The sequence below is a fragment of the Sciurus carolinensis genome, chromosome 12, assembly GCF_902686445.1.
Source record: "Sciurus carolinensis chromosome 12, mSciCar1.2, whole genome shotgun sequence".
Classification (NCBI taxonomy): Eukaryota; Metazoa; Chordata; class Mammalia; order Rodentia; family Sciuridae; genus Sciurus; species Sciurus carolinensis.
The window spans coordinates 23,582,583-23,597,776 of record NC_062224.1 but is presented as its reverse complement, the minus strand read 5'-3'; the positions used below and the strand labels follow the sequence as shown (position 1 = coordinate 23,597,776).

Sequence of the window (15,194 nt, the reverse complement as noted above, 5' to 3'; positions counted from 1 at the left end):
TCCAGGATTTTTACCCTAAACCTTGCAAATCTTGCATGGTATCAGGCACAGGTGTTAGAAAAGAAATAGAGACATATTAATCATGTGGTTTCCTCCCAACTCACATGATAACCTAAAGAAATACTTTTGATATAAGAATATTTAAAATGGATGAGTTCTATAACTTTTTGGACCTTTTTGGACTTTTTAGATCTAGGTATCTATTGACTGTCTATTTGGTCCTTTCCTGAATTACATGAATATTACTTTATTCAGCTATTAAAACAAAGCAATTGTTCACCCTTTATTACTTCAGTGAGTTTTCCTCTGATTTTATATAGGCCGCTTAAGTATATAACCGTTTATTAGTAATATCTGAACATGTTTGCATACTTGGATATTCAACATAGCCTTTTAAATGCTATCCAGTCTTTGATTAAAGCTCTAAATGATCCCAACATTTATTTGGGCCTGGTTAGTATTACAGACAGATAAAATTAAGAATAAAATGAAGTTCCTCAGAAATAGCATTTATTGCAACATCTATAACTAACCCACATTAAACTTTTACAAAGCTGGCTGGGGGCCAAGGTGCATGCCTATAATCCCAGCAGCTAGAGAGGCTGAGGCAGGAGGATTGCAAGTTCAAAGCCAGCCTCAGCAACTTAGTGAGGCCCTGAGCAACTTAGCAAAGCCCTGTCTCTAAGTAAAAATGTGAAATAGGACTGTGGATGTGGCTCAGGGGTTAAGCACATGTGGGTTCAATACCTTGTACCCCCCAAAAGATGGGGAGGGTGAGGTGGGAATGTGACTCGGTGGTTAAGCCCTTCCAGGTTCAATCCTTGGTACCCTCTCCCCCAAATTTACAAAGCCAATGTATCCATAAATATTTAAGCAATGTTTTCACCTTTTTAAACTATATGCAGTGGTCATATAAAAGGAAATGCACTAAGCACTTGCCCACACAGTAATATCAACTATTTACATGAGAAGTCTGTTGGCTCTCAGTGTACTGCCTCTGTTCTCATTTAATCTTCCCTATTTTCTGGCCTCTAAATCCTATTAATTCCTCAAATAGGGTGAAACAGAACATACTCAGAAATTGAAGATCAAATTTAAAACTACCACCTAAGCACCTGTCAAGTGCAAAGTCTTGTACTATTTCACAAAAGTGTCCTGAAACAGGGCTATATGAGCACCCTAATTGCCAAAAATCAGCCTTGGGGTAAAGAATCTCTAAACTCTAGGCTATCTAAATCTCTCTAATCTTGCCTTTTCTGTCTAAATGCTATCAGATTGCTACTCAAAGACACAATGCATGTTAAGATTTCATGTTTGAGCTGCACAGTGAACATGTCATTGAGCAAAGCTCTTTAGCACGCTATAAATGTTCAGTGTTTTTTTTTTTTAATCCACTTCATGGCATAGGTTGCAAAATATTAATGAAACTATAAAAGCCAGTTCACATAGCACTTTTGGTTTCAAATTAACTAATTAATCAAGTAACTATTTTAGAAGAGAGAACTTCCAGGTAGACAGTACAGCAGGGAGGAGCAATGGGCTTTGGGCCTGACTACCTAGGTTCAAATCTAACTGGGACTTCAGACAAATTTCTCAGCCACACTGTGCTTCAGTTGCCTCATCTGTGTAATGGCAAAATAGGACCTTGAAGGACTGTGAGGATTATACATGAGTCCGTGAAGGCACTTAGAACCATGTCTGGTAAATAGGTAGCACTCCACAAGACTCATTAGTCTTTGTTAATATGATTTGGTTGTATCCGCTGAATTCACATATTGTAGACATAATCCCCAAAGTCATAAATTAATGGCATTTAGAGGTGGGGTCCTTCGGAGGAAATTAGAATTGCAGCAGGTTATGTGGGTAGGACCCCCTGCCCAAGATGGGGCCCCTCCCCCCCATGATGGCTTTAGTGACCCTATAAAGAGAGTTGAGCTACCAAGCTTGCTGTGTTTCACCAGGCCTTACCTTGCACTGTCTTGGGATTCTGCAGTCCCCACCACTAGAAGGCCAGATTGGAGCTGTGGGGTCTTGAATTCCCCAGCCTACAGAACTGTGAGCTAAATAAACCCTTATTCTTTATAAATTATCCAACTCGTGGTATTCAGTTACAGCCACAGAAAAAATCCTAACACAATTCTCCTGGAGAGAAATAAAAAGAAGAGTACAAAACCATATATTTGCAGGAATAAGATGTTTTGTGTTTCTTTTAAAGATACGTTACCTGGGCTGGCCTCTAACGCCTGAGCTCAAGGGATCCTCCTGCTTCAGCCTCTTCAGTAGCTGGAACTACAGGAGCATGTCCCTCAACCAAGGCCAATGTCTATTTTTACACTTTTCTTTAAAATTGTCTTTCAAATTCTGTAACTTATACCTAAGACAATGATTATGAGATGAAACTATGATTACTTCTCAAAGGCAGCATATATTTACAGAATAAAGTGCAAAGTGACTAAAGAGGGTCTTAAAAGATAATATGATTACAGAATGTTGAAGCAAAATATGATAGCAGCTTCAATTGTAATCTTTTTCACGATTTCTTTTTAAGTTTAACACTTTTGTAAAATAGCTTTTCTCCTTCTGAATCGATGAGAAATTTTGCAGGTTCGTTCCAACTTCTCCAAAATGCAGGCCCTTTAGCAGAAAAAGTAAAACAATACGTAAACGCTCTTACAATAGTGCACACACCACGGATTTATTGTGACAAAAATTATTTCTGATTCTAGCACAAGAGGAATAATTAGTGTGGAAGTCTAGGCGGAGCGATATGTTTACGCTGACGGGGCGGGGGGCGACCCACAAAAAGGGAGGCACGCTGCAATAAAATGGGAGCGCCTAAAATCAGCTCGCAGCTTGAACTTGACATGGTTGGAGCACACGCGTCCGGCGGACCTACGGCTTTCCAGGGTCCCGGAAGACTGCAAGACCCGCGGGGCGCCACTCCCGGCGCTGGGCCTCCGGGGACTCTCCCAGCTGGGAGGCGGGCGCGCGCCGCTCCCCGGCCTGCCCGGCCCCTGCGCGCCCTCGATGCTCGCGCCCGGGACCCGCAGATACCCAAGTCCCGCCCGCCGGCCCCGGGGAGAACAGGCAGCGCCCACCTGGCCACCGAGAGCGGAAGGCGGTTAGGAGGGGCCCCGGCACGCCCGGAAGCCCGAGAGCCGCCCGCCAGTGGGCCGCGAGGTCGGCTTCAGTCCTTGGAAATCGACTCCTGCGTAGCTACGAGGTCCGAACGCAGATTTGTGCAAAACTACCGGGGGGCCAACTCGTAAAAGGGTAAGGCGTCCCTGGGTGGGCTCGAACCACCAACCTTTCGGTTAACAGCCGAACGCGCTAACCGATTGCGCCACAGAGACTGCGGTGGCAGTAGCTCTTTCAGCCACCGCCTTTATGAAGAATAATAAAGGCAGCGCGCACTATTTACTACTTCCTGAACTTGCTGGAATTTCTTATTTAATAATTTCAACCCTCTTAATTCCATTTTCCACCTTTTAAACACATTGGAAAATTATACAAGATCGAGGAAAATTACACATTACAACGTGTATTAAAATATCATTGCTTCTTTTTTTTTTTTTCTCCCCAACACCCTTTTAAAATGTTCTTTTTCAGGAAGATAACTATTTCTGATTCGTTGCCTTTTATAAGGAAATAGAAATTTCCACCTTGTGTGTTGAAAAACTTTGCTTTTGTTTCAAACTGTTCGTCCAGGGCTTTGGAGGCTAGCCTTTGATTTGCTTGGAACGCATTTTCAAGGTCATCTGCCTTGTCTGCCTTCCTTATTTTTAGATTCAGGTATTATTGAAAGCATCTATAAAAGCCCTGTTTGCTTGTTTTGTATTAACTCAGAGTGTAACTATTTGTTACAGTAACATTTTGTTACTAAAAAGGGACATCAGGAAAAGCTACAGTAACATTCTGTAGTCCCTATGCATTGCAGTTAAGTGCCAAAGCCTTCCTTGAGTCTCCCTGTAAGTAGCCTATACATCGGTATGTAAGCCAGGCCACTTTAAACACACATCACTCAGGATATTTATAACCTAATTTGAGAAAAGAGACGTTAACAAAGAAAAATCTATGTATGATTTATGATTAACTCATGACAAGTTTTACACAGAAACTAGTGACATTCTGTTTCCCTGTAAATGCTGTAGAGGCAAACCTTGCCCTTTGTGTGACTGTTTCCTTGATGGCTTTTAAGGTACTCTTCAAAACTCCAAACGTCTTTTCCCCCTCTTCCTCCCTCAAAGCAGGAGGGAAGAAATATCCCTTGGTATTTAAATTTTTACTTCACTCAATTGTTGTTCCAGAAGCCCTGGAAAAATAATTCATATCATGATTTAAGGGAAGTTGCATGCGACATTCCTTAGCCCAACTAACATGATGAGTCCCGTTGCGTGATGACAACTTAAATTGGCTTTGGAACCAATTAGCAGCGGAGTTCCTTGAAAGCGTGGAGCTGTTAAAAAACATCTGGGAATTCACACCAAGCTGCACCCTCTCCGCTTTCAACACACTTTTAGATGTGCACTTGAAAATTCTGAATTTGAAAAACCAATCTAGGAAACGTAAACAGAGCATAAAATGAATCTGATTTCATTATATGATGCTTCCTTCATACTTTATATTTTATACACCTTTTAGTGTAAAAGATAAAACCTTCAGGCACTGGCTTTTCTTATTCAAATACCAAAACGAATGTCCTTCCCTCCGCTATTGTTCTTGTGACTATTCAATTAGAACAGGCTGCAACTGGTGGACCGCACAGTCCCTTCATTAAATATTTACTTTCCTTCTTAAAATAATATTAGAAATAGTTCTGTTCATGTCTGTATGTTTAGTTCCCATTTCTTTTCCTCACTTGAATATCATACTGACATTTCAACTTCTAAAAAGAGATGATAAGCAGTTGAAAAGAAAAACTAATTCAGAAAGGAAGATTAACTCATTGTACCAACAATTTGTTAATGTATTAGTTTGTTTTAGAACTCTCTCTTCAAGCCTGGTTCTACAGTTTTTAACATTTAAAATAAAATAAATGTCTTGGGCTGGGGTTGTGGCTCAGTGGTAGAGCGCTTGCCTAGCATGTGTGAAGCACTGGGTTTGATTGTTAGCATTGCATATAAATAAATAAAGGCCCATTAACAGCTAAATATAAATATATGTAAATTTTTTTAAAAAGTCTATTTCCATAGTTAATTTAACTTTGCCTTTTTATGCCTCTCCACTTGAAAATATTTCAAAAGATCATATAAATATTTACAAATATTGAATGGAATCTGAACACTTTGTTCCTGTGATGTCTATTAACATAGCTTTTATGCAAAATGCCCACTTCACAAAAATAGGAGAGTAGCATGTATTGTCCTCTAAGTCATTGTGATTATATCCCCTTAGGCCTTACTACTTACACTCAGTTTTAAAAGCCAAATTAAATCCACTGGATTAATTTTAGAAACATACATTCTTTCTTAAAACTTCAGGATAACCAAAGAAAAATGATTCCTGTGGCTTCATTAGTACCTAGGCCTTTGTGATTGTTAGAAGTAAAGAGAACTAGGAGCTGTGCCCCTTTCTGTATATCACACATCACTGAACTGCACATTTACCTTTTCCAAGAATATGCCCTATCAATGGGACTGACCTGTGCAGATAAATGAGCCCATATATTTAATTTACTTCCAAGAGAGGAAAAAAGAGAGAAGGAACATCTGTGCAAATGGGATCCACGTGTCTTAACAGACAAGGCAAAATGGCCCCTGCTGATTTATAGACCTTCCACCTATGGTGAATCCAGTGTTTTCAGATACTGTGTCTCCAGCTTCATCCCAACAAAACCAGCAATTCCTGGGATTTCCATTAACATGACTGTGCATGACCTTAATTCTTTTCAATTACTGTATTTAGGAAGGATGGTGATTAAGTCGTTAAAAATGAGCAATCCAGTCAGAATTAAAAAACGAACCAGTGAGTGAGAAAAACCATCCCAATAAATGGAAGATTGTACACCAGGAAACAAGTTAAAAGAGAATGCTAAACCACATGTTGCTAAGAGCAAAAGAACTATGAGACCAGTTTAAGTCACATTTTGCAAGTGATTTATAGCAATGTTAGGTTGAACTCCTCCAACTTTAAAGTGTATTTCCAACTCACCAAAAATATCCTTCTATCCTCCTCACACAAAACTGCTAATGATCACTTACCAATTTAGCAGAACAATGGGAGCAGGACAGAAAATAGGATTCATGGTTGACCATTAGATTGAGTCTATTCATAAAACATACCAGAAATATGAGAAAATTATTTTAGAATATCATTTCTTTCTTTTTTTCCCATTATTTTTAAAGTTGTGCCACTTTGTTGGAAATTTTTATGAAAGTATTTAAATAACTATCTCCATTTTATTTTATTTTTTTAAGTGATATGAACTTTTAAAAAATTTTATTGACTTTTTTTGAAGAGGGTTTTCACATTTTTAAAAACTATCTCCATTTTATTTAATTTTTCCACATTTTTATTAGCACATTATATTTGTATGTAATCATGGGATTTATTGTTACATATTTGTACATGCACACAACATAACAATATAATTTGACCAATATCACTCCCCAGCACTTTTCCATTTTATTTTTAATAACAGATGATTTGAGGGAAAAGGCAAAGAAAGGCAAAAATAATATTCTCTTATCCTGCCTAGAGTGCTCCAACACAAATTCTTTGTAATAGGGTTCTTTTCTCCATTAACCTCTCTTCTATATATACCAATAATCCCAAATCATTTTTGTGGTTTTACCAAATAATACAGAACGAGACTTTTAATTGATGTTTATCTCATTAGTTAAAAAAAAAAAAAGACTATTCACAAATATTATCAACGATTTCAATTATTTCTGAATCACTGAGTCTTGGATCAACTGAATATGGTGTGAGGTAGAGGCCAGACTCTGACACTGGGGAAGGTCTCCTGGAAAACAGTGCAGTTACCTCAGTAAATTTCACAAGTTCCTCTTCATAGTCCATCTCTTGACCACCACTTTTAATAAGGGAAAAATTGCCTTTTATATTGCATGATGTTTTCAAAGAAGTTTGAGAAAATGGTCCTTTGCTATCTAATCTATACATTAAGTGCTGTTAACTTAGCTGTTTATCTTTCTAAACTCACCTATTAAAAATTAACATTTCAAAGGGGAATGAAGGAAAGGGAGGGAAGATGGGAGTAGGAAAGACAGTAGAATGAATCAGACATAACTTTCCTATGTTCATATATGAATATACCACCAGTGTAACTCCACATCATGTACAACCACAAGAATGGGAAGTTATACTTCACGTATGTATATTATGTCAAAATACACTCTACAGTCATGTATATCTAAAAAAGAACAAATTAAAAAAATTTTTTTTAAATTAACTTTTAAAAAACTCAGAACAGCCAGGTGTGGTGAGATCAATAATCCCAGCTACTTGGGAGGCTGAAACAGATTTACAAATTTGAGCCTAGCCTCAGCAACTCAGCCAGACCCTGTCTAGAAATAAAGTTTTTAAAAAGAACTTGGATGTAGCTTAGTAGTAGAGCACCCCTGGGCAATCCCCAGTATCGGAAAAAGAAAAAGCAGGAGAAAAAAAAGTCAGAGTCGATAGTGTCTTTTTATTTGCTTCAAAAGAATAAAGTAAGTAAGCAGATGCCAAAGGGAGAGTGGCTTCCTCAGCTGTGAACCTCCTGGGGTGGGGGTTGAGGCAGGTGCCAATCAGTTGAGGAACTCTAGACACAGGAGAGGAAAACTCTCCTGTGGAATGGATTGTGTGGAATGGATTGGCAGTGTAGGCAGGTAGAGAGGAAAGAGTACTCAATGTTGCTTGTCGTGGAGCAAGTGTTCCTGTTTCCTTCCATATAAAAGTAATATTTGTCCTGCCCAACTGGAAAACAATACACGGACATATATTTTTCTGAAACGTTAGACAACTTTGTTACTTAAAAATTTAAAGGTTGGTAGTTCTGTTTAAAAGAAATGGCAGAAAAAAAATTATCTTAATTCAACCAGAGAGTACAATTTCAATTAAATCTAAGCCTCTGATCAATTGGCAAAGAAAAGCACTAGGCACTGTGACACACTTTTTAGTGGCCTCCAGGTGTTCCCAGAGCAGGCATAGAGGGCATGACACAATGGTGAAACCACTGTCCTCTATGTCCACCGTGCCAGCAGAGCTTCAGGTACAGAGTGCAGATTAATGCCTAAGGAACAGCTCCCTCCTTGTAGCTATTTCTCATAAAATGTATAGAAAGCCTGGAATTCAAGTTAACCAGATCATGAAGACGATGGTGCCTTGCCAAAAGGTGGCACTCAGTGAGCAGTTCATACGATTAATTGTTAGCCAAGGTATCAAAAATTTTTAAGACAGATAAATATTTTCTTAGGTATAGATATAATCTAGATTTTAAGCAAACCTGATATAAAATCCATATTTGAAAAAATAGATTTCATGGTGTTACAAAATGATTCATTTTAGAATGTTGCAAATACCAAGTGCTTTTGTACATTTAAAGTACAATCCAACCAAATGAATGATTTTCAAATATGAGATAATAGGCATAAAGCACTTGCCCAGTGTCTGGAGCCTACCAGGTATAATTAAAGTTAGTTTCTGGGGCTGGGGGTGTAGCCGTAGTAGAGCATGTGTTATGTACCAGGGCCTGGGTCAGTAGCCAGCGCGGGCCCGCAGACACACACATAGAGTATATCTTCCATGTGGCTCTGTAGGGACACTGCCACTCTTCTGGTAGCTCAAGTTGAAACTCTGGCCTCTTCTTAGTTCCTTTTATTTCTTACATTCAGTCAGTCACATCCTTCCCAATATCTCTTGACTTCGACTTTGTCCCCTTCAACACTCAGTATTAAGGGTCCTCATTCCCACCACTCAGTATTAAGCCAATACATCTCATGCACCTATTTCCTTCCTATAACCTAACAGGGAATAGAGGTATCCCCAAAATAACACAATACAGCAGTACGTGTAGCATATGTAATAAGCATTTATTATCAGATCGTAAGCTAAAGATTACACAAATAATACATTTCTCTTTCATCTACTCCATAAGGTATGTACTATTGTTATGTCCTTTTTATAGACAAGAAAAGTTAGGCCTACAGCAGTTAAAAATTTAAACTTAAAATCTATTTAAACTCCAAATAGCTTGCCTGAGGTACCTGCGCTTCTTGTCTCTGCACCTTGCTTTTGTTCATTCCTCCTCTTCGAATACCCTTCCTCCTCCCCCATTCAAGTCTTAATCCTCTTTTGACCTCCTATTAGCCTGGTGGTCTACAAAACCTTCCCCGCTCGCTCCCTACAACTGGATACAGTCTTTCCTTATTGTAGATCATGAGGCATTGTTGTATAACTCTCCAAGTGCCTTTCTTTCTTTCTTTCTTTCTTTCTTTCTTTCTTTCTTTCTTTCTTTCTTTTTCTTTCTTTCTCTCTCTCTCTCTCTCTCTCTCTCTCTCTCTCTCTCTCTCTCTCTCTCTCTTTCTTTCTTTCTCTCTCTTTGCTTTGGTGGGGTGGGGGGAGGGATCTGGAGATTGAACCCAGAGGTGCTTAACCACTGAACCACATCTCCAGCCCTCTTTATTTTTTATTTTGAGACAGGGTCTCCCTAAATTGCTTAGGGCCTTGCTAAGTTGCTGAAGCTAGCTTTGAACTTGGAATCCTCCTGTCTTAGCCTCCGAGTCCCTGGGATTAAAGGTGTGTGCCACTGTGACTGGTCATTGCCATTTGTGCATTTAATTCTTCCTTCTAATTTGCATTCTCCTTGAGTTTGAAATATTATCCATCTTTATACTTGACTTAGTCATGCCAAACAAATGTATTGGATAATCTAAAATAGAAATATCAAATGTTGGTCATAGGAAACCAGCACACTTTACAAGTTCCTAATATGAAGCAGACCAAAAATTTAGTGCAAGACATTTTCCAGAGAGATGACAGGAATCCCAAGCTGGTCATAAAAAAGACTAATCAGAATCCAAATCAGTTATTTTTAGAAAAAAATTTTTTAAGTATTTTAAGTGTTTAAAGTGCCAGGCACTGCTATTCCTAGAGGTAATGTTGACATCATTTAGACTGCAGGGCTTTTATAGATTTATTCACTTAGTACTGACAGTTTGTGTCAGACACTGTTCAAGTCCTTTGCAAATACTCACTCATTTAAATTTTATAACATTGGGTGGTAGGTTCTATTATTGTCACCCTTGTTTTATAGAAGAGAAGTGAGGAATCTCAAGATCACACAGCTAGTGGCAGAGCAAGACTTCACACCCAGGCAGCTAACTCTAGGCTACTCTTAACCACTAGGCTATGCTGCCTCTATTTTTATTTTTTAAAGTACTGAATAATTCTCATGTGCTGTGTAGCTACACATTTTTTTACACATTTTTTTTAACAATTAGGAAACTTTAAAAAAATAGTCTATTAGTTTAAAATTTTTTGATACAATTTCAGTCTTAAAAGTTGCAAGGATACTACAAAGAATTCAACCAAACTCTTCAAATGACATCTTACTACATTGGCTTTATCTTTTTCTCTTTCTCTCTCTCTGAATATGTAGTATTTTTCTTGATTTGAGAGTAAATTGCAGACATGATATCTCTTAAATACCTCAGTGTGTCTCTTAAGGATTTACTTTTACATAATAGTACAAATATCACAGATGTTAACATTGATATGACATTATTAGAATTAGGTAATGATATATAGACCTTATTCAGATTTCATTTATTGTTCCAGTGAGGTCCTTCATTGCAAAAGAAGACCCAAAATCATTATTTGCATTTAATTTTGTCATTTTTTTAGTCTTTTAAAATCTACATCCATTTCTGAATCTTTATTTCTGTTTCTCTCTTGAATATTATGACATTTCTGATGAGTATACACCAGTACAATATCCCTAAATATTGGATTGTCTAGTGTTTCCTCATGATTAGATTCACATTAGACCCCTTCTCCCTCTAACACATTTTACAGACTAGATATTGCAACATCAAACCAAAACAATGGTAAAGTGGAAAAGATTGAGACTAGAATTAGACAAAGAGATGTGATATTTATCATGAGTTTGGCAGAAAATGGAATTTCTCAGGGTTCCTTAATGTCATACTGTATAGGGCTGGAGGTACATAGCTCAGTAGTAGAGTCATTGCCGAGCATGCATGAAGCCCTGGATTCCATCCTTAGCATCATTATAAAAGAAGAAGGAAAAGGAGGAGGGGGGGAGGAGAAAAAGAAAACAAAGCAGTCATACCATTTGAGTAGATAGCTTCAACTACTTAAAATAGTAATTAAAATTGTTATTAAAATTCCTCTTTTTTCTGTTCATTATACATTCATTAAATAATTTTAATGTGTCATTTCATTTCCTGAGAAATACTCATCATAAAGGGATCATTGCATAAAATTACCTCCTATATTTTGATGAGATAGAGTCATCAATGAATGCTTGTTGAGTTTTGTGGCTTAAAATCCAAATCCTTTTACATTGATTATGAAGAATCAAGTCTTCTGTACTCATTAACCTCTTGGTGAACAGAATAACTTGAATTTCTGAAACTGCAAAACTAAACTCACATGGAGTTGCTGGGGTATATCAAGGTTTAGCCAGTTGTACCTCCTCTTGTCCTGACTCACCTCTAATACAGTTCCTGTGTCTGACCAATAAAGTATAGGGAGCAGAGATTTTCCCCCCAATATTTTTCCCATTTAAATAATCACAAAGATCAAAAATCCTCTCAGGGATGTATAATTCAACGAGTAACCTCAACAGAAGCATTCCATCTAGGACTCCCCTTTGGCAAGACTAGAAGAGAATTTGTGATCTATTTACTTAAGAAATACCCATTCTTCATGAGCTGAAGAGCTAACTAAATACAACTGTCTATGGTAGTTCCTTCTTCTCCTTTCTAGGAGGCTTACCTTACTAACACTTCTCTTTTATAGGGAATATTTTAAAAACATTTTTCTGTTAAGAGTATCAATAGCAGCACTTCAAAGACTACAAATTGAATAAAGAGAGTCTATGGCCCTAGAGTCAAGAAAGTTTTGATTTCTGAGCATTCTTTTATTTAGAGAAGGGACCCATTAAACCCTTCATCTAAATCCATAGAATAAAACAAATATTTTTCTAAAAGTAATCATCTGAAGGGTTTTGCTTGAAGACTAGCTTCCAAATTAGAATGACATTAAGCATTCTAATAATTGAATGTCTCAATTGATAATTGACTTTTAAAACTGTTTCATAAAATACATAGAGAAAGAAATCACCAAAGCCTACATCATTAACATAAGTAGAATTATATAAAAGGGTCCTGCAGGTGAGCAGCTAAATTTAGATTTATGCATGCAATTTATTTCTGACAGAGTTGATGCAGACAGTCCTTTTTCAAAGAGATATGAAAAAAAATCTCTAACTACAAGTGTCTGGAATTATCAAGTAATTGGACAATAAGAATTTCTTCTGTGCAATTCACTTTACCATTCTGGAGTTGTAGTTGTGCTGGTGTGAGTGTGAATACAGATAGAGATTGATGGAATAGAACTGAGAGTCCATATGCCTTGGCCAATAGATTTTTGACAAGGGTGCTAAGATAATTCAACAGGGAAAGAATAGTCTTTTCAACAAGTGGTACTGAGACAACTACATATCCATATGCAAAAGAATGAAGTTGAGTCCCTAACTTATGCCATATACAAAAATTAACTCAAACTAGATCAGAGGACGAAACATAAGAGCTAAAAACCATAAGGCTCTTACAAAAAATCACAGACCTTAATTTTTGTCTCCTTGGATTAGGCAACAAAAGAAAAAATAAAGTTTTCAAAATGTTAAACATAGAATCACTAGATATGATCCAGCAATTCCATTCCTAGAGAGCTGAAAGCATATGGTCACACAGTAACTTACCCAATAATGTGAATAGGAATATTATTAATAATAGTCAAAAAGTGGAAATCCACTCAAATGTCCCTTAATGAATGAATAAACAAAATGTGATCTGTCCAATTAATGGAACATTACTTAGCTATAAAAAGGAATGTAGTACGCATACATGCTACAAGATGGATGAACCTTGAAAATTTTATGCTAACTTTTTTTATACTAAGAGAAAGCAGCCAGATACAAAAGGCAACATATTGTATAATTCAACTTAAAGGAAACATTCAGAATAGGAAGATTCCTAGAGATAAAAAGTAGAAGCCAGGCACTGGGGGAAGAGAGGGTAATGGTGGACTGCTATTGGGTGTGGGGTTTCTCTTACGGCAATGAAAATGTTCTGAAATTAGATAGTGATGACACTTGCACAACTTTACAAATACACTGAATTATACACTTTTAAAGGGCAATTTTTTTTTCTTTTTCTTTTTTCTTTCTTTCTTTCTTTTTTTTTTTTTTGTGGTGCTGGGGATTGAACCCAGGGTTTTGTACATGTGAGGCAAGCACTCTATCAACTGACCTATGACCCAGCCCCCAAATTATATTTTAATAATAAATAACTAAATGGAAACATAACTATGCTTTTGAATTGTTTAGCAGTGCAGAAATGAAGACACAGAATTATCTGAATTGCCCAAGGTGCAAAGAAGAACTGCATTCTAATTTGCCCATATATATATTTTATTTTTTAAAAATATTTTTTAGATGTTGATAGACCTTTATTTTATTCACTTATTTATATGTGGTGCTGAGAATCAAACCCAGTGCCTCACACATTATAGGCAATCGCTCTACCACTGAGTCACAACACCATTCCACCATCTATATATTTTAATCTATTATTCTTCACTGCAACTAACTGCATCTAACCCAAATCCCATACCAATTGTCATCTGGTTTCTGACTCTTATTGAAGTTTTATGAAAAATCTGCTAGGAAACTTACTTCTCTCTGTGTAAGCTTCAGTTTACTTGACGTCCAAATTTACTCCTACATTATAAGTTTATTTTATATTGATATTTAAATTGATATATATATATATATATATATATATATATATATATATATATATATTACTAGTACATTGTGCCCCATACTGTGAACATTGTTAGAAATGTAGAACTCAAACTCAGCAAGTCAGGGAACTGTTAACCCAGAATGAGAAATCTCCTCTGGTCTACAGGAGCTAGTGAGAGGTCTATATTGGATGAAATTGCTCAGGAGGAATGAGGAGAGGGAGGAGAGGGCCTGGGGTGGAACCCTAGAACCCTGGATAGCAGAGCAGTCAGAAGCCACCCTGCTAGGAACAGTCACTGATACAAAGTAGCTAGTGAGTGACAAGAGGCAGAAGAAAGTTACCCCACCTTATAGTAACCCTTATATCTTACCACGCTACATTACTATTTGTTTAAGACTCTCTTTCTTATTCTGTGAGTTCTCCAATGTATATATGTATGTATGTATTTTTAATTATAGTGCATTGTAATTATACATAATAGTGAAATTCATTATTACATATTTGTACATACCATTAAAAGTATTTACATAACTTGTTAAGGCCCTCCAAATTCTATGATTCCATAGATTTTCTCCACTCCTTTATTACTATATTCCACTTGATACTGTAAAACATTAGCTTATTTTTTCTTAAAATATGGACATAAAAACGGTGCTCCTTTCCTGGGAGCCTGGAAAGGGTGAGTCCTTGAACACAGGGCTGAGCTGGTATGGCATAGATTCTTCTCCGCATGGTGTCCTCCCATCTCCCCAACCCTCTCCCACCCACTCACCCTCCCAGTCTGCACTATGGAAGCAAGTCCAAGTGCTGAGCTATGGTATGACCCCTCTGAGCTGCACCCAGAGCCCCCCACCCCACATATGTGCATATGTCCACACACAGGCAGACCCAGGCCTCCACGTAACAGAAAATTGTAGGGGGAGAGTCCTGGCTTCTCTCAAATACACTGCTTTACTCAAGCTTGTGACACCTCTCCTGGTTCTTCTGTCTCCCCGCCAGGATCTTCCTTTGTTGACTCTTTAAACATGGTATGTTCATTATAATGTGGATTCTCCGGAATTGGCTCAAGTGACTGGTGGGAAGCTTCACATCTGCCTTCCACAAGCTGAAGGCCAGGAAGGTCCAGGGTGTGGCTGGAAGGCCTGGGATTCAGAGGGCTGGCAGTACAGATTTCAGTCCAAGTCTGAAGACAGAATC

General features: G+C 37.6%; 1 non-coding gene across 1 annotated transcript; it reads right to left on the bottom strand.

The window, feature by feature from the left end:
* Window positions 1-3,279: 3,279 nt before the first annotated feature.
* Window positions 3,280-3,353, bottom strand: Trnan-guu (transfer RNA asparagine (anticodon GUU)). The gene has a single exon. It is a non-coding gene; the product is annotated as a tRNA-Asn (tRNA).
* Window positions 3,354-15,194: the final 11,841 nt, after the last annotated feature.